General features: G+C 43.0%; 1 protein-coding gene across 2 annotated transcripts in view; it reads left to right on the top strand.

The window, feature by feature from the left end:
• Positions 1-257: 257 nt before the first annotated feature.
• Positions 258-23398, top strand: part of GNPDA2 (glucosamine-6-phosphate deaminase 2) — a 143346-nt gene continuing 120205 nt past the window's right edge. The window contains exon 1 of one of the 2 annotated variants that reach the window (XM_085642163.1): positions 258-410. The gene's annotated coding sequence lies outside the window, so the exon portion shown is untranslated. The remainder of the gene's footprint in view (positions 411-23398) is intronic. The other variant, XR_014978189.1, reaches the window with a different exon arrangement.

The raw sequence follows: 23398 nt of genomic DNA, 5'->3' as shown, positions 1-23398 counted from the left end.
AGACGCTGCTCACAATGAGAGCCTACATTATAACCAAATATTATATAACTTTATTGAGCAGGCGCTGAGACTGAGGGCCGCAAATATGTATAAGGAACCCCAAAAATACCACATATTCTGACAGTGTTAAAAGTATCAAATATCCAATCCTCAACAAGAAAGATACGTGTATTGCAAGACAGTCAAGCAATTAACAAACACTTCCGGGCGACTGAAGTCTGTTCCGAGGCGGTACTATCTATTTTCTAGCCAATAGCAAATTTTGGGGGTGGTACACCTTGCTTCCGTATTGCTAATTCTCGCATTGCTGCCAGTCAGTATGTTTTTATTTTGCGCATAGTGCTATGTGGTTGTCTTTGCCTGCAGAATTTGAAGTATTTCGGGTTAGAAGTTGAAAACGGGGGCGGGAGGTAAGTCCATGCTGTGAAATCTCACTGAGAACTGGGAGCCCAACTTGCTTAGCGTTTTTTCCAACAAGCTGTTTCCGTGTTCTTCCACTGTAGTGTTGGAGGATGCATTGTATTGGGTGAATTCTGAAATTGTAAATCCAAGTTTTGGAATCTAAGGCTCTGCATGAATAGGGTTCAGAAGTGTTCAAGGCCCACGTGTTCATTAATAGCTCACCTAGTCCAACGTTTTTCTTGGCATTCCGGTAGTTGAAAGTCTGATTATTGCTAAATGGCAAGAAAAAAAGCTAGAGTGGATGTTCAGAAATCAAGAGCACAAACCTAACACAACTTATCCACATGGGGGAAAAAATGAAACATTACTAATTTGCTAACTGTTAACTCCAATCTTGGATTCCGGAATAGCGTGTTATTTGCCAGAATGCGCTTCAACGCACTGTCAGGGATAGTAAATAGGCATAGAAAATTCACAATTAAAATTCATAGGAGTAGGGAAATCGTGACAGCTTTGCAGTAAAAGAAAAGCTTTTTTGTTTTGACACCCAGGTAGTCTGAGTTCTAGAAGTGAAAGTAAATGGGTACTTTGAGACTACCTAGGAGCTAACAAATTAACAGGGAGAGCCGAGCTCTAGTTCTAATAGCTCCTGCTCGAGTCGAACCTTGAGTAAATAATGCAGCAAACATAATGTTAGAGTATGATTCAAAAACATCTAGGGGCATATTAACAAGCCAGGCGATAAAATTATCGCCGCTTTAGCGGCAGAAAACTGCCGCTAAAACGGCGATAATGGGCTTGATAATATGCTCTATGGAATTCCAATTGAAACCCATGTTAGATGTGTAGGACATCTAACATGGGCTTCAATTGGAATTCCATAGAGCATATTATCAAGCCCATTATCGCCGTTTTAGCGGCAGTTTTCTGCCGCTAAAGCGGCGATAATTTTATCGCCTGGCTTGTTAATATGCCCCCTATTTCTTTACATGTTGGAGTGCTTCATCTTACTACAGCAGATTATTTTTCTGCTTTAAGAAGTATTTATTTGAGTTGAGAGTTTTAAACCTGCGTCTCTTACCTGTGGGCAATGGGTGCACAACAACCAAGCACACTGGTGAGCACTTCAAAGTCTTATTTTGCAAATCACGAAGTCCTATATAAATGACGCTTCACTCTCCCAGGTCCTGCCGCCAAAGACCCAATCCTCAAAAATGAATTCTACAAATCAAAAGGAGCACTCCTTTCCATTTGTAGAATTCAGTTTTAAACCTGCACTAGGAAACATTCCTGTTGCACAATGCTTTTAATGAACTAAGAGGCAAGTTAGTTGTCGTGTATCACTTATATTTGGACTACATTCTTCTCCAAGATGGAGCAACATTATAGGCTATTAAATCTAACTTGAGAGGTTGTTAAAGGGCGCATATCCTGAACTCATGCATTTGAAGGTGTTCTTATATTTGTTAATGAACAAAAACGGTAGCTTGGTGAAATAAAGAATTTGCCTAAGATCACACACAGTGAGCAGTGAAGTCTGGATTGAACCAACATTTTCCAGTTTCACTCTGCTCAATCCAGCCTCTAAATGGGTATCACTTTGATTTTCCAGTTTTACACTGGCAATTAAGCCTCTAGATCATGGGTACTCCCAAACTTTATGTCGGGGGCCAAAATTACAATGTGGTTTGTGGCCAAGGGCTGCACCGGTAGAGGTGGGGTCAGTGGGGGCAGTGCTAGAGAAAGAAAAAAAAAATCAAACCTGTTTCAAAACATTAGACAATGCTGTATTTCAAAAGCTGATGTAACTACAAAGAACACGTTTTGATAATACATTTTTATTAGCAGACAATAGCAATCTTAAGAGGCATTGCATAGCTTCATACACACTTTCACTCCAATTCCATCACAGTCTCAGTCTGTCAGCCTCTCTCTCCCAGTCAGTCTCTCTCTCTCTCTCTCTCTCTCTCTGTCTGTGAGTCAGTCAGTCTCTCTCTCTCTCTCTGTCTGTCAGTCAGTCAGTCTCTGTCAGCCAGTGTCTCTCTCTGCCAGTCAGTCTCTCTCTGTGAGTCAGTCTCTCAATCAGTCAGTCTCTCTCTGTCAGTCAGTCTCTCTCTGTCAGTCAGTCTCTCTCTGTCAGTCAGTCTCTCTCTGTCAGTCAGTCTCTCTCTGTCAGTCAGTCTCCCTCTGTCAGTCAGTCTCCCTCTGTCAGTCAGTCTCCCTCTCTCTGTCAGTCAATCTCTCTGTCAGTCAGTCTTAGTCTGTCTCTTAGTCTCTCTCTCTGTGTGTCAGTCTCTCTCTCTCGGTCAGTCTCCCTCAGTCAGTTAGTCTCCCTCAGTCAGTTAGTCTCTCTCTGTCAGTTAGTCTCTCTCTGTCAATTAGTCTCTCTCTCTGTCAGTATCTCTCTCTGTCAGTCAGTCTCTCTGTGACTGTCTCTCTCTGTGCCAGTCTCTCTCCTTCGCTCTCTCTCTGTTGGTCAGTCTCTTTCTCTCTGTTAGTCAGTCTCTCAATCAGCCAGTCAGTCTCTCTCTCTCTGTCAGTCAGTCATAGTCAGTCTGTCTCTGTCAGTCTCTCTGTCTGCCAGTCTCTCTCTATGTGTCAGTTAGTCTCTCTGTCAGTCTCTCTCCTTCTGTCAGCTACTCTGTCATCCAGTTACTCTGTCAGTCTCTCTCTCTCTGTCAGTCTCTCTCTGTCAGTCACTTTGTCAGTCACTCTCTCTCTGTCAGTTAGTCTCTCTCTCGCTCAGTCAGTCTCTCTCTGTGGCAGTCTCTCTGTAAGTCAGTCTCTCTCTGAGTCAGTCAGTCCCTCCCTCTGCCAGTCAGTCTCTCTCGGTCAGTCAGTCTCCTAGTCAGTATCTCAGTCAGTCAGTCTCTCTCTACTCTCTTTCCACTCTCTCTACACTGTCTATCTCTCCCTCTCCACTGTCTCTCCACTCTCTAGCTCTCCATTTTCTCCCTCTCCACTCTCTCTCCCTCTCCACTCTCTCTCCCTCTCCACTCTCTCTCCCTCTCCACTCTCTCTCCCTCTCCACTCTCTCTCCCTCTCCACTCTCTCTCCCTCTCCACTCTCTCTCCCTCTCCACTCTCTCTCCCTCTCCACTCTCTCTCCCTCTCCCCCCATCTCTGTCTCCCTCTCCACTCTCTCTCTCTCTCTCTCTCTCTCTCTCTCTCTCTCCCTCTCTCTCTCTCTCCACTTCCTCTCTCTCTCTCTTCACTTTCTGTCCCTCCACTCTCTTTTTCTCCACTTGCTCTCTCTCCACTCTCTCTCATCACTCTCTCGGGGGGGCCATGGGTACAGTACCCGAAAGGTCCGCGGGCCGCCAAGGAAGGCGTGCCGGGCCGCAGGCGGCCCGCGGGCCTTACTATGAGTACCACAGCTCTAGATGGTTATCGCTTTATTACATCAAAGGTCTATGCTTTGTCCCTAATTCTTCAAGAACGAGATTAGAACCGTGATAGTCAAAGTTGACCTTTATGTGAGGCCCACTGTTCAACAGCAGCACTGGGTTGCTGTGTACTCGAGATAGCACTAATATTAACAAGCATTGGCACAGCCAATAGGTCTTGCCTTTGGGACCTTATAAGTGTTTAGTTATCCAGCACAATATCCTTGGTGCAACAACATCAACTGTTGCATGGTTAAACACTTATAAGGTCCCAAAGGAGAGACCTATTCGCTATGCCAATGCTTGTTTCAAGGAGGCCTCGAAACGGGTGTCTATCGGTCATCGTTTTGTGCCCTGGCAAAGGCGGTCCGTTTTTTTCCGGACTGCAGCGACAGCAGGCACATCGATGTGCGCTGCTCACCCTGCTCACTTCTCACTCGTGGAGAAGTTACGGCATGACGTCATGCCAGGTGAGTGTTGTAGGTGAAGGGAAATTCTTTAAAGAGAGACCTTATCTCTCATGATTTCCCTTCTCTTTTTGAAATTCAGGCGCAGAAACATTGTCTTGGTGTTACCAGAGCTTTAAGTGGAAGCTTTTTCAATATTATTATATACCAGTCATAGTTGCTGCTTAATTATCTTATGCAACTAAAAACCATTGACAATGCCAATAGTCCTGACTTGTTTTAATTATGATGTTACTTGTTTCATATATCTGGATGAATTGACAAAAACAGCAAAATACAAGTCGGGCGGCACACTATGCTAAACACAGATTTTTAGCTAGCGTGTTTTTTAGCCACAACCTTAATTACATTTGCCGGTGCTGAGCTGAGCACCGGCAGGACCCAGCCTACTTAAAATGCTCGATATTTAGTTTGAAAGGATAGAAAGAGAAGTTTGCAGTAGGATCTGCCCAGGCATGGCCCTTTCTGTACATTGTTCGTGTGACCCCACGGTGCAAGAAAGGTGGTTTTGGAGGTCCGCTTTTGAAGAATAATCCCTCTGCGTGTCTCAGCATCTGTGTAAACTGTGAGCGGCCCGGCATCTGTGGGAACTCGAGGGAGGGTGGCGGGGGGATCCGGTTTTGTTTCAGAAATATAATTTGTTTCAAATCTGTTCATTCAGCCTTTTGGGGCGGAGGGACGCCCGCTTCCCCCCAACAGATATAAGTGTGTGTGACTGACCATGAGCAGTCCGTCGGTTTAGGGAATGCGAACCTTAGCCGTTGGTGCCGTCCCAGTCCGCGGTGGCATGGCAGGCTCTGCCCGTTATGACTAACTATGGCCCGTTTAGGAATTAGAAAACAAGCACGCAAATGGTGCGCACACGCGCCACAGCGAGCCATGTGTTTTGAGTTATTGCGCATGCGTCTGGGCACGATAATTCAAAACACATGGCGCCCGTGCGGTTAACCGCAAGCATTAGGCCGTGGGCGGAGCAAAGGCGGGACATGCACCCGCCTTTGCCCAATTGCGTGCTGTCTTTCTTAGAAAGACGCACACAAAGCCCAATAGCCTGTAACCAAAAACAAAACACACGCACGAGCGTGTGGTCAGATTTTTGAAGCCCCTTACAAAAGTCTCGCAGGCCAGCGCATGCGCGCTGGCTCAGACGAGACCTAAAAATATGTTAAATAAACGGGGAAGCATTTATTTAAAGGTTAATTTCTGTTAAAGAGAGGAAGTAACTAGGGTGTCCTGCACTGCATAACTTTAGGAATACCTTTGTTTATAAAGACATTTTGCAGCAGGCTCTTCAAAATTCAGAAGTGTATTTCATTAACATGCAGAATTGTTTCACCTTAGTAAATCAGATTATATCAGTGCATTGAGAAGTATTTTTGGATAAAATGATAGTTTTCAAACATGAATTTAGACACATTAATGCTATTCCCCCCCCCCCCCCCCCACACACACACACTCTGGCAACAATGCCAATAGTGAACTAAGAGGCAAGTCAGTTGTTTTGTGCACCCTTTGGGTGACCAGAGTTGCAAGTATACATGATCAATATTACAGTTTATTAAATCAAACACAGGAGAATGTTTTGTATGGTACACGTCCTGAAGTAATGTATTTCAGGGCCCTCTTATATGCAATAATGAAAGTAAAATAAAACAATTGTCTAAGATCATACAATTTGGTCAAGTGATCCCAGATTTTCTAGTTCCACCTTGTGCAATTCAATTCAGACCGTAGATGTACATGTGTTGCATCACCTACACCAAATTCCCCACTCACCGACCACCCCCCAACTGGCATCAGTTTGGCCCTCTGTCGTACCACTGGCCCCTGGGAAAATGTTTACGAGTATCCATGAATTAGATAGTCCATATTTTATTTTTGACAGTTTTACATAACACAAGCCTTGCCCAAAGACATAAAAGCACATAACTACAGACACTCTGACTACCTTACTCCTTTTTTCGGCCCAGAACGATTTGCCAGTGTTCACAGGATACTGAGCCAAAGCTGGCTTTCAAACTTGCTCCATGTTGTATGATTGGCAGATGTAACCACTAGCTACATCCCCTCCCATGAAAGCTCAGCTTATTTCATACTCAAGATTTCAACCGGAGCTGAGCCAGAGCCAGGCTTGTGCTTTCAGTGGCGCATTCACTTCTATTAATATAGAATGAGTAAACATTTGATCCATCTGGATGCAGGTGTAATGGGACCTGTAGTGGGATCTGCTTGTTGTGAACGTCCAGCAGTGATGTTACAGAGAACACACACTCACTGTGTTTCGTTCTGTTCTGGACGGATTTATTCTGTGCGGGGGCCTCATCCAGCACCCCAACATGTATGTGACATCACTGTGTCTCAGAAGAGAAACTGCATCTCTATCCAACCATAACAAAGTTATGGTTGAGGTGCATCTGATCACACCTCTTTTAGCTACTCTTGGGCTACTTTGTGGCTTTGGCAGCTCTTGACTTGTTTCTTGGGTTAAAGAGGGGTGGACCAACGTAATTGTTGTCCCAACATATTTGTTGTCCCAACTCGCTCATCGTTAAAGGGCCTGGTTGCTACCTATACCTCTTCTTTCCGTCTCCCCAGTCTTGTTCTTCCTGAGGGCAGGGTGATTTCTAAGGAGGAGGCAGCCCCTTTGATAAAAGCATATTCTGTTGTTGCTTGTGTCTGATCCTCTTGTGTTTGTGATGATGGTTCCTTAAAAAGCTTCTACTTGCCACAGATGGCACAGGGCTCGAAAAATCATTAAAATGTCACTAGACCTGCAGGTCTAGTAACTTGAAACATCTACTCGACCTAACTGTAATGCACTTGACCTCCGTATCTGAAAGCCGAGCAAATGTGCCAGGTTAACAAGATGTAAAGGCATTTTTATTGCTCATTCACTTTGTCAGCAATAAACATGCCTTTACATCTTGCTATCTTGTCACATTTGCTTTGCTTTCAGAGGCAGAGGTCAAAAGTCAGTTTGTCTTCCTACTCGCCAGACAGGGCGAGTAGGACCTAAAAATAGCTCGACTTAATTAACTCTGGCTCGTAAATGCGAGCGGGCAAGGGGATTTTTCGAGCCCTGTGGCACTCACACGGAGTCAGGAACTTGGTGTCTGGTCTTTGATCAACACCCGATCACCAACCTTTCGTTGTCTTCTTATGGCTGGCCTACGGGTTATATATATATTTGCCTTTGGTGGAATTGGTGCTGGTCCATGTGAGTTGGTGGTTGGTGGTAGTTGGTGGTTGGGGTGTCACATCCCCACCAGCCTTCCCAGCATTACATATCTGGTGCGCATCAGGTAGTGCAATGGGAGGTGACTTATTAGAATCTGGGAAACCAGTAGATGGTGATCTCTAGGTTTGCATGTACCTTTCCAATCCTGACAGCTTTAGGTGTGCGCATGAAGAGCTCCACCCCCCGTTGGGTTACGGTCGCATTGGAGTTATTTTTCAATAGTGGATGGTAATTTTTCTTTGCAATAGGGTGGCCATTGTCCATCTTGAGACGAGGATGCCGTACATGGCAAATATTTTCTTTATCATGGGTCGCACTTGATCAAACACATGGATTTCACATTTCTGCAACTGGGAATTTGGTGTATCTTTCTATGGCAACTAACAGGTGTTACCATCCGGGAATGGACACATGTTGTACCACGGTCATATAGGGGTGTCTTCAGTAATTGCTGGTGATGGGAGGTTGCTTGATTTAAATCTTTATTAGATTTGAAGTATATAATCGTAAAAAAATAAACATTGTGAAAGTGCAATAATCAAGTTAAAACACAGTGAGTCATAAAAATATACTGATAAGATGAGCAGAATAAATAAAGGTAAGGTTTCATTGCATAACATTGAGAATCACTTTAACTTGTAGGATAAAAAAAACCAAGTTACATTTTAAGAATTAATCACTTTATTCCAGTACAAGGCGCATTTTAAAAAAGAGCAAACCGCAAAAGACACAGCATGATCACTTAATATTTCTAAATAGAAAAAGGCCGGTCTAAATTGATTTAAAAAAAAAAAACACTTGACCTGAGAATGGGCAGCAGCTTTCTCCTTCGAGGGGGAGCGTAATACCCACAGAATAATACCAAGTGCTCTAAGGTCTGGGGTGAACTGCCATCAGAAGGACACATTTTCACAGAACTCAGCTCGTAATGCCCTGGAGGAAAACCAAAGTTGAATAGGATTGTACCCAGACAGAATTTTGTAAGAAGCGATCTCTCCCTGGGGGTTCTAATAAAGTAGAGATGGGGTTCAGGTCCAACATTGTTTTTTAAAGATAAAAGGGCTCTTAGAGTTGGTTTCTCCAGGGCCATGGTCTCTCTGTTCTCTCTGGCACACTTTAAGAACAGCTTCCTGTCTCTTTTATTAAGCAGCTGAGGGCTAGAGAACAGTTCTGGGCATCCCAAAGATATAGCAGCACTTCTGATGTAGTTTAATGATGGGATTTTGTGCCCATACTCACACCCAAGACAGTCTTCAATCATGTCCCTATTGAGCTCGGTATGTTCACCGCTCTACGCTGCTACCCACAAGAACAAAGAGGCAATTTTGGCTGAGTCTTTAGCATAGTCAAGGTACAGTTCATCGTGCGTAATAAAGCCCGAACTATTAGGGCCCAGACCCAACAATCTTCTGCAAAAGCAATTTTTCTTCGCGCTGGATGCTTTGGCAGTTACTATACCCCCAAATGGCAGCGCCATATAGCAACACTGATAAACGTTTAATTCTATAAATTTGCAACTACGGAAGGATAGGTTTACTACCCACCGTTAATGTGAACCTAAAAACGATCCCCATGCTTAATTAAATTGTGAAGAATGGTTAACGAGGCAGGATCCCCAGCTGTTGTGTGGTTAAATGTAGCCCACAGATAAGGAATAGTTGACACCCTTGAGATGACCTTCCCTTTGATGGCAGCGGGTCTGGTTTTGGAGGTCTGTCTCCCACATGCAATATAGTGTGTTTTTGTGATGTTAACGTCAAGGTCCAAATCATCTATGAACTTAACAAACAGATCAGCCAGATCCTCTAGGCCGTTTGAGGTACGGGAGAGTAGCTCTGCATCATCTCCATATAAGAGTGAAGGTGTGGATTTCGCTCTGGGTATGACCTTTCCATAGCCTGCCAGAAAAGAGTTTAAACCGTTAATATATTGCAGGAATAGAATAGGCACCAGGACACAGCCCAGCCTAACCCCAACGTTAAGCTAGATGAATCTGTGCATTCCCCTCTGATGACATATCTGACTGACATGATAACACCTGCATAAAGGGCACATAAAAAGTCAATCAATGGCTGAGGCAGCCCAAGACCGGCTAGAATGTTCCATAGCTTTTTTCTGAATGACCCGGTCAAAGGTGCTGCTCAGGTCCATGAATGCGAAATAAATAGCACCCTTCTTAGCGACCTCATATTTCCCCATTAATAGATTTAGATGAAAAACACTGCTCCATGGTTCCCCTGCCCTCATTAACACCATATTGGGCTGAACAAAGTATGTTGTTTGAATGGACCCAGTCCTCACTGCGTCCTAAAATAATGCGACACACTATTTTAACAGCTGAATCTAATAAAGACATTGGTCTGTAGCAACCTGGGTCCTGTTTAATGCCCTTCTTGAAAACAGGAACAATAACCGCAGTGCTCGACTGAGTGGCAGCATTTAAGGCTTTGGTTAATCAGTAGGCTCAGAAGGAGATGTTTGTCTTGTAAAGGTCCAGGGGTACCTCGTACTTAGGGCTGCTGTTTGACGATAGGGGCTCATGGGTACTGCATAAGAAAGCAAAAATAAACGCGTTGGTAAGATCAACAGTAGCGGTTCTTGATTTTGCGCGTAGGCTATTGGCAAAACCAATCCAAGCCATGCTCAACGTCTACATAGCAAAATGTATTGCCATCTCTAAATATGGGTCTGAAATATGGGGTTATAAGGAGGCTGAGGAACTACAATTGGTAGAAAACAAGTTTCTCAGAAATCTGCTCTCAGTCCCGCAATCTATACCCTCTTACATTACCCATCAAGAATTAGGTATAGGCTTTGTTTCAGACTTGTTTGGACTGGCCCCGCTTCTGAGCTGGATAACGATCTGGCCAAACCCAGAATTGCTGGTAAATTGTGAGATCGCCCGGGATTGCTTATCCCTGGATAGTGCAAGAAGCTTCTCCTGGATAGGTTATGTCAAGAACTTAACAAAGAAATTAGGGCACCCCGAACTTTTTGATTCTCAAAACAAAGTTGAGAAAGAGGACTTACTGTGGGTCAAAAATATTTTTTAAACATGGTGCAACCGAAAGAGAGGCAAGAGAGTTAATGAAACCCACGGTACAAGCCTATCTATTTTTGAAAACCGCTCCAATGATAGAACCCTATTTAAATGTTATAACAAAGCCTTATCACCTCTTTCTTTTAACCAGATTTAGATTCAACCTCCTGGAATTTTTATTGGCTGAACTTCATGGATGGAGAAATTTGAAAGATTTGGGCCCTTTCGATAATTTCTCTACCCAAGACACCTTGTACTTCACCATGTTTTGCGACCATTATCATCATATTTGCAAAGTTTTTTTAGTACCTATTTTAAAGGATAAAGAGTTTATGCAGGTAAGGCCTGCGTTAGTATACTTACAGATGTTGAACAATACATGGGAAAGTTTTAACATTGCTAGTTCTTTAGTTGTGACGTTTAGGGAAAGGAAAAGAAGGGCCAATATGTTATGAAATATTTTAGCTCTTCTATAACTGCAATTAAATGATTTTTAAATTATTTTTAAATTGGACGTCTATTGTGCATAAGAGTAATTTTTTTAATAGTTTTGGATATGCTTCATTTATAACATCAAAAGGATGGGGATTTTTTCAAGTTGAATTTTTATGGTGTATAAGTTTATCCCAAATGAACTTTGCATATGTTTTAATGTTGTTTTTAAAAGATTTTTTGTAATGTAGTCTTATGGTTTTTATTAACTGAATAAAGTGATTATGACTGACTGACTGACAACTATGCAATCCCCGTCCAGATTTTTTAGCAGAAGGACCGACCCACCCAACCCTTTTTACAAATAATGTGTAGCTATACTCACTAATGTTGAAGATAGAATTGTACATACAAGAGTGTCAGGTGAGGGAAAACCACTCTTGTATATATAGTTCACACAGCGCCAGTGGACACGGCGCAACGACAGGGAAGCACACGTAATAAACAGTGAAGCACCACTACTAGAAATTCTACACACTGAGTGCACTGGAGCATCATTGAAGAAGTTAGAATTATGGCACAGAGAGTGGCCAACTTTATTTTTGAGATTGCTGGTGGATTCCTCAATATTGGAGCTGGAATAGGGTACCTCTGTCAAGATTGCGACAGCACTCCGGTGGTAGGTTAAGACGTGGCACATCTCTTTCATGTTTAGGCTGAAGGCGCTCTCCTAGGTCCTGTATAGGCCCTTCCACAGAAAGATTAGCCAAGACCCCCTGAAATAGCCCTCCACTAGTCGAGTGGGGCACACTGTCACTAGTAGGCAGGTGGAGGGGGTGGCTGAGAAATAACAGTATCAGCTTGTAGAACACTTTGGAACAAACAGGTGGTATTTGAATAATGGGATCTGCCAGTACCCCTACCCCCCAATATAACAGGGAGTAAAGGTTGAACTACACCTGTAGAAGAAATAACATTCATGTTAGTAGACATTTTAGGCAAAGCTAGCACAGCAACCTCAAGCTAGGTTATGCAGTTTCTCCACAAAAAGGGCGGCACACTGTTCAATGACAGATTTAAACTTGTCTAGGATAAGGTCCCAGTCTAAGATAGGTTCTACCCGAGCATCCTCTGGGTCCGCAGGCACATCTCGGTTGCTAGTGTTTTGAGCCGGGAGTCTACGACTGACAGTTTGTTTCAGATGGCACTTCCTTTTTTTCAGAAGGGGCACAGTCACTGCTATTCAGGTTTCCACATGCCTCATTCCCTATAGAGGGTTCATGGTCATTTGGCACCGTGTTTGGGGGAGCAGTCAAATCCACAAGATCAGGGTGGGCAAGTGGGTCTTGCTGGTCGGAGAACACTGGAATACTAGGGCTCTCCCCTGCATCCAGGGATAGTCGCTGCCCGCAAGATCAATTTCTTTCGCAATCACCCCCGTGGCACGGGCTAAGATGGCTTATTAACAGAGTCCTTATCCCTCGGCTGTTTGTGCTTGCTCATGCTAGTCGCTTGACAATTTTCGAGCAACAAAGTTGAAATGACGAAGTTATGAGAAAGATAAAAGACCCAAGCAAACATATGCTGACTTTCAGAACGTAGATCACCACTTGTAGATGCAAATGCCAAAAGAGGGTGGGGCCGAACCCAGTCTCCTCCGGTCGATGACAGGTCCAGTCATCGTCCTGACACATGCCCAGGCGTGTCCCGTGCTGCGGGACACCGTTGGAGCTTTTAAGCGCGTTGTGCTCTCCCCGGCCCTGCCCGAACCACACAGGAATCTGGGGGACAAAGTCTCACCCCAGACAAAGGCAGTCAGACAAAATTCAGAGAGCTGCTGTGGTTACACCTGCACTGCAGGACACAGTTGGGGCTTTTAAGTGCGTTGTGCTTTCACTGGCCCTGCTGAACCACTTAGGAGTCAGGGTGACGAAGTCCCACCCCAGACAAAGGCAGGCAAACAAAGTTCAGGGAGCCCCTGTAGTTGCACTCCCGACGTTGCTTGACATAGTGTCATCCAGCTATGGTCTTCTCCCAGAGGATATCCGTTTGCAGAAAGCACAGTTTCCCTCGCACACATGCCTTCATTTTGACAAGGCTAGTGACCGGTGTGGAGGAGCTTATTCATATGTTCTTGCAGCAAGGCAGAGATTACAATTCTCAGTCCCCTCAAGAGTAGTCCAACATGTGTGGCACTTGGCGAGTTCATGACTTTCCACAGTGCTGAGAGAGTATTTTAGTCCTTCAGTCCTCTTTCCCTCTTGTTTCGCAGCAGATCATTCCATTGGTGACTTGTGGCTGCCTGGAGCAGTATATCTGTTCAAGTGGCTTTTGCTTTTGTGGGTGGGACAGCGATCTTACCTGAGCAGTTTCTACAACCAGGTTGATATGTTCTTTGACATCATTCAGCGTTGTTGTCTTCGCTGTCCTAGGATGCCTGGATAAAAAGTCAGCCAGGCTTGTTGCGTTTTGACTGGTAGGCCACCATGCATCAGTACCATTGCATCATGCATTTTTCAATTCAAGGGAGTGCTAGCTTGGACTTGTCTATGTACAGTGATTTTATTGATTGCCGTCAAACTCATGTCCTTAAAAGTAGAGGTGGAAGTGTTCACATCTTCACCGGATCGCTAAAGTCTCTTTATTAATCTGAGACTACACTAGGCTGGAAGGCATCACTGGTCCCCATGATTCAGTGCAAGACAGATCTGATTCTAACTTGCGGACGTGAACCACCAACCTAGTTCACCGTTTTCAATTGAAGTCCTTCATTGCTGTCTCACTGAGTAGTGCTTCGTTGACCTTATCGAAGGTTGGTTAGTGTTGCTCCATCCATGACCAAGTTGTCTTTTTTTTGTCAAGTCTCTCAGTGTATGTTTCCAGGTTGGTACTGAATCAGCCAGAGTTATACTCCTCATGTGAGATGCTGTTTGGGGGACTTTGGCGTCCTTGATGTCTATTGTCTTTTTAGGGTCCACGCTGACTTTATCTTTGGAGTAGATGTAGAAGTATATGCACTGTGTTAGGAAAACACATTTCTTCTGATGAAGGGTGAGGCCTTGTAGTGAAATACATTGGAGGGCTGCTCTTAGCCACTGGTGGTGGTCTTACATTTTTCTGGCATGAAGCAGTACATCATCACACACATTGAGGACCCTTGAGATCCCCGACAGCGCTTGTTTCATGATGGTTTGAAATACCTCTGCTACAGGGAATAATTCGAAACCCAGGTGCTGTTATTGACAGAGGCATGTGTCGAGAAGTTGTGATGTACCAGCCTTCTTCTGCTAATGGGATTTGGTGGTAACCTTCCTTGAGAACAAGCTCGGAAAACCACCATTACAAAATGAGGTCTTCTGTTGTGAGCATCAAGTGTATTTCGTGAAGGATGGCCTTGTTGGGTAGCATCAGGTTGACACATATTACTACAGCTCCCGGTTGTTTGGGCTTCGACAAGACCCACGGCGGGTTGGGCCCGGACTCTTTTTCAATCACCTCCAGTTCTTGAAGTGTCTATAGTTTGTGCTCCACCATCGGTTATAGATCGAACTGTATTTTTTGGTGTCTCAGCTCAGAAGAACTTACTGTCTCGATGTGTAGCTTGATGGGTTTGGTGTAGGCCCTTGAAGAGGTGGTTGACATTTTTTAGCATATTCTGAATACCATTCTCTCCAATCAGCTTCGGGACATCAACCAGTTTGTGGGCCTCAGCTGTTTGGCAGCTTTTGAGTGTAATTGTTTAAGTTTAGAATTTTTCTGGCCTACATGGCCCTGCGATTATATTTATTTGCAACTCAGGGAAACCAGAAATGCAAATGGTATGCCCAATGAACAAACATCAATATGATTTTCTTGAGGATAATATAATCATTTCTCTTCAGACTAAAATATACTAATATATTTATTCAGATATAAAAAAAAACTATGTATATATTTATCAGTTAAATTTCATAGGTTAGCATTCTGTGTTTTTGATGTCTTGTACCGATTATTTCAAGCCTTCTATTTGGAATTGAATATACATGAAAACACTGGTTGTTTGTCGTCCGTTCATGTATTTTCTAGTGAACTGAGGTATGCAAATAATTGTTAGTCCTGACCAATTCCAAATGATTACAGGCAAGGTGTGATTTGTGCTTAAACTGCTTCAGGGCTGCAGTGATACACTGCAGCGGCCCATGCAGGTAAGAGCGGTGGGGCCGGGTGGGGGGGGAATTTCGAAAGATGACCACAAGGGAAAATGTATTATTTATTTAATTTTTGCTCATGGTCGTCTGTAGAATCTCCCAACCCCGCCCTGCCACTCTTACCTGCACGGGCCGCACCTGATGAAATAATTTCGAAACAACAATACTTAAAACCAAGATTATAGACTGTTGGCCCCTCCAAAATTTGCAAAGCTGGGAGGCATATTGTTATTGGATGTTATAGGAGAGGCTACAGTAAAGGTATGTTTTAATTTAATTGCATGCTTCTAGATACTTGTGGAATGTAGAATGTTGACGGTGTCTCCTATGTGGTGGTTTGAGAGAAGTTGGTTGGTGGAGCTGGGCACAGCCACTGGGAGATGTTGTGTGCTGTTCTTTATACCCCCTAGAGAAATAAAAGCATTCTGCCTTTTACTTCAAGTCTCTTCATTTCTTGACCGCACCATACTTGACAACAAGCGGGGAAACCTCAAGAACAGCACCAGTACCTTCTCTGCTACATTTGATTGTTGCAGATCCTCATGTGCTAATAAACTATGGGGTAACTGTACTAATAACAGACAACTTGAAATTTGGTTTTATTACTGGCGCTTTTAAACTTTCAACAAAAGTGCAACACATCATCCTGTTTTACATGTCACACTTGCCTAAAATAGCCTTCCCGATGAGCCTTATTGTAGGCCTGGGTGGTGAACTTCGCTCCGTTCGCGGAGTTTTCTGCACTTCGCACTCCGCGGAGCACGCGGAGTGCAGAAAACTCCGCTTCGCGATGTGCAGCAGAGTTTTTTCCCGAGCTGCCGCTCGAGTAGAATTTCTACCTGAGCGGCAGAAATACCAGCACAAACTGCAGTTCACACTGCACTCTGCCACTCGCGGAACTTCGCAAAGTTTTTTGGTAACTTTTCGGAGTTCCGCGTAGCAAAACTCCGCGAACTACGCCCAGGCCTGCCTTATTTACAAATAGCCACGTGCCGAAGCTGGATTGAAAAACCGTGCAGCACAAGGATCCCGAGATCATGCTGTAGCGTATGATGGCCTGTGCACGAGTTCAGTTCACAAGTGCATTTCACGCGATTTGGTTTGAGTGAAAAGCTGCACACCTATAAGGAGCTGACTTTAGGCACTGGAGCGCTTCGTTCTGCGCTTAATAAACTATTTATGAGGAGGCAGTTCACAGACTATGAAATCATTTTTAATTTTACAGAGGACACCAGTATAATTGTAAAATGACACAGATTTATTTTTACTCGTTAACAATAACATGAATCTGTTGATAGGTTTTTAACTACACTAAGAGTTCTAGGATCCACGTGTGAATTTGATGGGAACCTTGACAGTTATTTAAAAGACCAAATTGTCGTTAATTATTTTGACAGAAGAGCGCAAGAAAAATTACTTTGCTGCAGAAAGCCCATTTTACAAGAAACCCTTGAGAATAACCAGGTTATAGAAAGATCTGTTATGGTGTTTAAATAATTGGGGAGATTTGCACAAATCTCCGAAGTACAAAAATGTCAATGTCGTCACATCAAAACCAATAATCAGTCCTACATTTAGTAACAACAATAAATCATCTTTTAAAGCATATGAGCAATCATTGAATGTTTGCTTTAGGTGTGGTTCTAAGTCACACTTATCAAACTACCCTGCAATGGGCAAAACAGTTCTCAAATGTAAAAAGGTGGGACTCTTTACCAGAGCCTGCAAGAATGTCCAAAACGTTTTTAGTTTCTGAGCAAGGAATTGATCAGGAAACTGATTCAATGATGGGCAGAATGGTATTGTTGATCAAAGCCATTAGTTCTTGCAAGAAAAAGGGTGACTGCGTGTAATGTTAGTATTTGGGAAGTAGATATTAAAGTCATGGTTGACTCTAGTTGGTCAATTACTATTGCGAATTACCAATTGCGATTAAAGGAATGGCAGCAGTTAAAACTATCTCTTCCTGATATATGTCAATCCAACCAAACAAGGTCTCAATTCCACTGCAGGAACTGAAAAAGACTCTTCCTCAATATGAATCCACTTCAATAGATAGTTCCTCCATTACCGTTGTCACAATGGATTTGAGTGGATTGGTTTGGGGGCAATTTTTTGACAATGTTAGAAGGTAAGGAGATAACAGTTGCATTTGCAAGGAGTTTGACTGGTTTGGAATGTAACTATGACACGATAGAATGAGAAGTCATAGCATGTGTTTGGGCCATGGACCATTTTACTACATACTTGTGTGAAAAAGACTTTATTTTGGTCACAGATTATAAGCCGTTAGTGCATCTAATAACTGAAAGGAAAGGAGTTTTAATAAGTCTAGTTCCAGATTAATGAGGCGGTTGTAAAAATATAAGAGTTCAGTGTGAGGCATATTCTTGGTGTCGAGAATTCCAGGGCATATTTTTTGTCTAGATGTCTGTTGGCGTCATCTTCTAGCGAGGAAGCTAAGGAAGATGAGGAATGTGTGGTAGGGTTGATCGATGTTGTGATGTGATTATGTTACAGGAATAGCAGCAGTCTTGCATTAGTGATGTTTGTCAATCCAAGTTGACATGGTATATCGCTGGTAAGTGGCCTAGAGAGAATAGCCTAGATAAAGAGGTTTTGTCATTTTCCAAAGGAAAAGGAGGAACTATCTATTGAAGTGGATTCATTTTGAGGAGGAATCTTTTTCAGTTCCTCCAGTGGAATTGAGGCCTTGTGTGGTTGGGTTTGTGCATCATGGACACGCGGGTCGAACTAGTATGAAGAAGAGTTTATGAGAGTATTAGTGGCCAGGGTTATACACTGAAGTAAATGTATATGTGGCAAGTTGTTCAACCAGTGCATTGTCTCATAAGTGCATTCATACATTTAATATACCATTCTTGCCAGTTAAGTTTCCTAAGTTGCCCAGGAAAAATTGGGTTTGGACTTAATTGGCCTTTTTTTTTTTTAATTTACAGGAGAGCTGCAGAAATGTATTGGTGGTTTACCACTCTTAGTGGGTTGAGTGTAAATATTTGAAGGAACCTAGCACAAGTGCAGTGGTAGAATTTTTAAGATCAGTTTTTAGGCGAGAGTCGATCCCCAAGTATTTGTTGACCGATAACAGGGTACATTTTAAGTCTCATGAAACGGGCGGGTTTTTGTCATCACTTGGTGTGAAAAATTTAATTGTGATTTATATAGTCCTCAAGATAATGGTATGGTGGAAATATTTAGTAGGATGTTGAAGGACACCTTACAATTAGTTGTAGCTTCTAATCATAAAATCATTGATGTGATGCCTGAAAGATTGTGGTCTTATCATAGTACGTTGGCTCCTGGTGGGGTGTTTGGAAAAAAACACAAGTCATGGACAAAAAAGATACAGTTGGATCAAGTGTACAAGTGGGTGCCAGATTCTCAAGACAAGTCGAAAGTAAAATATGATTTGAGAAGGGTGAAGGAGGTTGAGTTCTATGTGGGACAGTTGATAAACATTGAGACCAATTGGTTTTAGGAAGGGTGAGTTCAAAATTCTATTCTATTACTCGTGTGGTTAAGGTTTCTTAGCATGCTTTTATGGTGGAAAATAGAGAGTGGTGGAACAAAAGATATGTGGCCAAGCTCAAGGACTATGGTAAAAAGAATGTTGATTCTGATTTGTGCTCTTGGTGAATTGACGAAGGTGTAATGGAAACCAATCCCTCTGGTCAAGTCAAGACTATGTTCAGTGGTCAAAGTGGTGAGGGCAATATATCCAGAGTTCCTGGTGTTGAGTGTTCTGCAAGCTTAAGTTTGTCTGCCACTGACTGAAGACCAAAAATGTGTACTTTTTATCCCTAAGCATATTAAATGATTGTATTCTGTCGTGATTTTGTGTGTATGTAAAGGAGGGAGTTGTGCTCTGGGTTGTTACACGTGAGGTTACAGTGAAGGTTTGTTTTTACTTTACTTTAATTGCATGCTTCTAGATACTTGTGGATTGTAGAATGTTGAGGGCGTCTCCTATTGTGGTGGTTCTCGAGTTCCAGAGGAGTTGGTTGGTGGAGTTGGGGACAGACACTGGGAGATTTTGTGTGCTGTTCTTTATACCTCTTGGAGAAAGTTTCTATGTTTCTTGACTGCAACAGATATTCATATATGAACATTTGATTCTCAGCAAGAAAAAAATATGTTGTTTGCCAGCTTATTAGGTTGTCTGACAGTGTTCACTTTATGTGCTTTTTCTGCTGTAAATATGCCTTCCACTTTGATGGGCTTCTTGTTCCATATACAAATAGTCTAATTTTCATTGCCTTCAGTGGCGGCAGGGGTTGTAGTTGGCTGTACTTTTGCAAACACATCACATTGAGGGTCCATTGTCTGAGTGCTTGAACTTGACGATTTGACGTTACTAAGCATCTTGTATCCATCACCTCTTGAGTGAATGTTTAGTGTATTTCTTCATCTTCATCCTTCTACTGTTCATACTGCTGCTGGACTGGTATCATGTCTATCTTTTCTAGGGGCATCATCTTGTTTGGTTGCAACTGCAAGAATGGGCTTGTTTCTCTTGCCAGAGTTTGTTGGAGTGCACCCACCTATTCCTTCCGCAGGAGGCTCAGGCATAGTGATTTAGCTTAACTAATTTTCCATATGTTTGACCTGGTATCGTACTTCTGGGTGTGGTTCATCTCTGCAGTAGCCACAGGGATGGCATGGTGCGTCCTATGCTGGGTCTTGTCATTCAGGATGTCCAGGTGCCTGTTCATCTTCGTATGATATTCACAGGCTCTGTCTTTATGATGGGTGCTGGCCTAAGTTCATCCTTGATGGCTCCTTTAGCTAACATCAATTTCATGTGCTCTGGTCCTACATTTGACAGGTCATGTGATCCGCCGAGGGTTAGGATATCATCTAGAGAAAACCATGTTTTTCATAGAATGGACTTGCACAGGGCTATTGACTTGGCACCCTTGTATCAATTGTGCAATGATTTCTTTAGCTGGGTTGTTTTTGGTGCACATGCTAACAAGGTGCCTGAGCATCCGCAGAACCCGTTGACCGCCTATTTTCAAATTGTTTGACCTAGTGCATCTTGACTCATTACGGAGACCTAGTTCATTTAGGGTTAATTTGGCTTCTAGGGTTGCTACTGCCATATCAGTTGTCTTATCTACTCCCCCCCCCCCCCCCCCCGTTCATTAGATTGTGGCACAGTTTAAGATTTTCATCACCGGCATTTTGTAGCTGCAGCGATAGCCTATCTGTTTCTTCAGTGGCCTTAATGTAATTATTTAACCTAGCTAGTTACACTGTCCATCTCAGCGCTGGAGTGGACATATGACCTAGGTCACTGAATGGTAGCAGTGGGTTCAATGCAGACCAGTTTTTGAATGCCTCTCTGAGTTTTCTGTGGTTGCATCCTATCATATCCAAACACATGCCTAATGAAAGTCAGAACTCTTGGGTTTGTCAGTGCTTATTAGCAGGATCAGATAAGTAACAGCAATGATTTTGGTCTGAAAAATTGGAACTGAAATTGTTTCAACTGCTCAAGCCCAAGGACAAAGTTGCGCACACGGGGAAGAGTTAAGGCCTGGGATGAGGAAGAGAACATCAGAGTAATGGGATAACTGGCAAGTAATTTAAACATTTACTTCTTAATTTCTCTTAAACTTCTATGTCCTTACCTGTGAGGACTTACCCAGGGCAAGATGCAGCTTTGGCAAAAGAGCAACGCAGAAGTGAATAAATAAGAATGCAACACCATGTGAATTTTCTCGTGAATATTTTTGTTAGATTTTCAAATTAAGTAAACATAAACACTGCATATCGTCCCCGAATAAGAAGAGACAGAGGGTCACTAAACCTTCTTACTTCATAACAGTCAAGTAAGCAGTTCATTTGAGATAATCTTACCACCTCAGTCAATATCAGAAAGTTCATTTGTTAGCACATAACACATTTGGATAGTTGGGTTAGGGGAGCATCTGCCAGCTTGTTTTATATTCTATGGGTGGAGAAAACTGTGTTCCACCGATCTCAGAAATTGGGTGGGGTGGAGTCTTTCCAGCGACTTGTGATTTCTTGAAGGGCTATCAATTTGAGATGGTTAAGTATAGTTAATATTTATTTAATGGGTTTTTAGAGGAGGTGGATAGTAGAAGTAGAGTTTATAGTGACATACTGCTGTTTGGGGCAATGATGGAAGCAATGTCTTCGGAGAGACTGTTAAAAAAATGCTGTTAGTTTGTAGCAGAAGTGTAGAATGTGTCGCAGGAATCCTAAGCTCATAACAGTGAGAAGCTAGATCTCACCAATTGATGATCTTCCTCAACACCAAACCCAAGTGGACACGTGCCCATGAACAAAAAATGATGTGTGTGGGAGCATAGAAGATGAGCACAGAAAAAGAAGAGAAGTAAAGATCTCGAATGCCTAGAAGGAAGGAACCATTGCATACCTGTGAAGAAGACCGAGTATTCACCATCTTCCCTTGCATTCACATCCACTTCTAAGCAGGATGGATGGTAAGCCACAGTTTTGGGGGCAAGAATACAATTTCCACATGTCTGGAACCTAGCCTCAGTTATCTGGAGATTCTTTGTAGGTACCTTTCTGGATTCCATTAGGTTATCAACACACAAAAGAGGCCCGAGGAGGTTTATAGACATGCAGGAGTTAGCTTCATCATAGGGTAACATCCTCGCATTATGAACTTAGTCATAATACAGACTACAACCCCCTGTCTGAGAGGACGGATCTCAGGGATATTTTCTTTGGTGAAGGGACTTATACTAAATATCTTAAGTGAGCTGCGTGTAGTGAGGGGTGCTAAACAAAAAATCAGTGTGAAATACAACTAGTTCCAGGGTACTCAACAGACTTTATTAGGGCGTCCCTAGACAAGGAATAAAAGCTGGCTATGATAGGAAGGAATTGAATGTGTCATAAAGTGAACAGTAGGTCGCTATTTTTTGGCCTGGTACCCTCTTCATAAAACGTGTGGCGCCTTCTTCAGGACCTCATGTGATACTACAACAAGTGTGTGTAACCAAATATAGTGTAGAATAAAAGAAATTTGTCAATATACAAAACCTGTGGTTGGAGTGGTAATGCACTCAATCAGATGTCCACTGGTTGGTATTGCCTGAAAGAGACAACATATTTCAATATGGTATGCAGTTACCTCACTAGATAAATCATAACATTCATACCAGCAATTACTAGGTCACAGGGTAATTCTGGAACAATTAGCAATTCTTGTTGGGGACCAATACATGAATATGCTGTCAGCTACTAACTGAGATGTATTAGCTTACCTGCTAATGTTAGGTGACATACCCCAACTGTACCTTGGCACAACAACTCAAGGTTGCATTTGATTCTACAAAAATTAAGAGGACCAATCCAAATCAATTACTCCCAGAACCAACTAGGTACGTGAAACTAATGACTCCATTGCAGACCACATACAGTACCCCAACGTGTCAATGTATTGTAGAGCATGGTTAAGAGTATGTAATATGAGGGAACATATATCCTCTAATGTGATGGCAAGGCTAAACAATGGTGCGTGCTCAAGTCACCATATTGAGAGAAGTAAACAATGTGGTAGAAAGACTTGGAGTAGGTGCTGCAGGCAGACTACAATGCCATAGCTACTATGGTAATAAAAGGTATGTATTCTACATCCAATTTCTCGATACCTGGAATGATGCAGCGAGAATAATAGGGCATAAAGACTCATTTGGTGAAAACTATAGTGTGGGATATAGATCTCATGGTCCCATAACAAAGGCAACTAATTCTCAGTATAAACTAATGAACCCTAGATAGAAAAAGAACCTTGTCAAGTACAACACAGTTAACCCCATCTTATGTTTGGACAGACTGCTAACGCCATGCGGCGTTGCCAAGTATCAAGTCCAAATAGGTGCCAATAGGTCTCCTGGGGGCCTGGGGGACGGGTGAAATGCCTATTCAGCGCTTTAGTGCTGCATGACATAACAGCAGTGGATTGCTAAAGATCGCATATGAACGCTGAGGAAACGTGCATGCAAGACACGGTCCAAGTACACCCAGCCAATAGGTCCCCAGGGAGCGGAGGGGGGGTCTGTAGTGCCCATTTAAAAGCTCTAATACTGCATTGTGAAAAAGCTGCAGTGGATTTGCTAACCGCTACTTAAGAAGGGGTTGTTGACCGCCATAGGCAGGCGTGTACAAACTACAACCGCAGTTAATTAAACTAGTGGTTCAAGTCAGGGTCCCAGCGCTGTTTAG

This window comes from Triturus cristatus, chromosome 2_2, assembly GCF_964204655.1.
Source record: "Triturus cristatus chromosome 2_2, aTriCri1.1, whole genome shotgun sequence".
NCBI classification, from domain to species: Eukaryota; Metazoa; Chordata; class Amphibia; order Caudata; family Salamandridae; genus Triturus; species Triturus cristatus.
The sequence above is the reverse complement of the archived record's forward strand: the minus strand, read 5'-3'. Positions and strand labels throughout refer to the sequence as shown.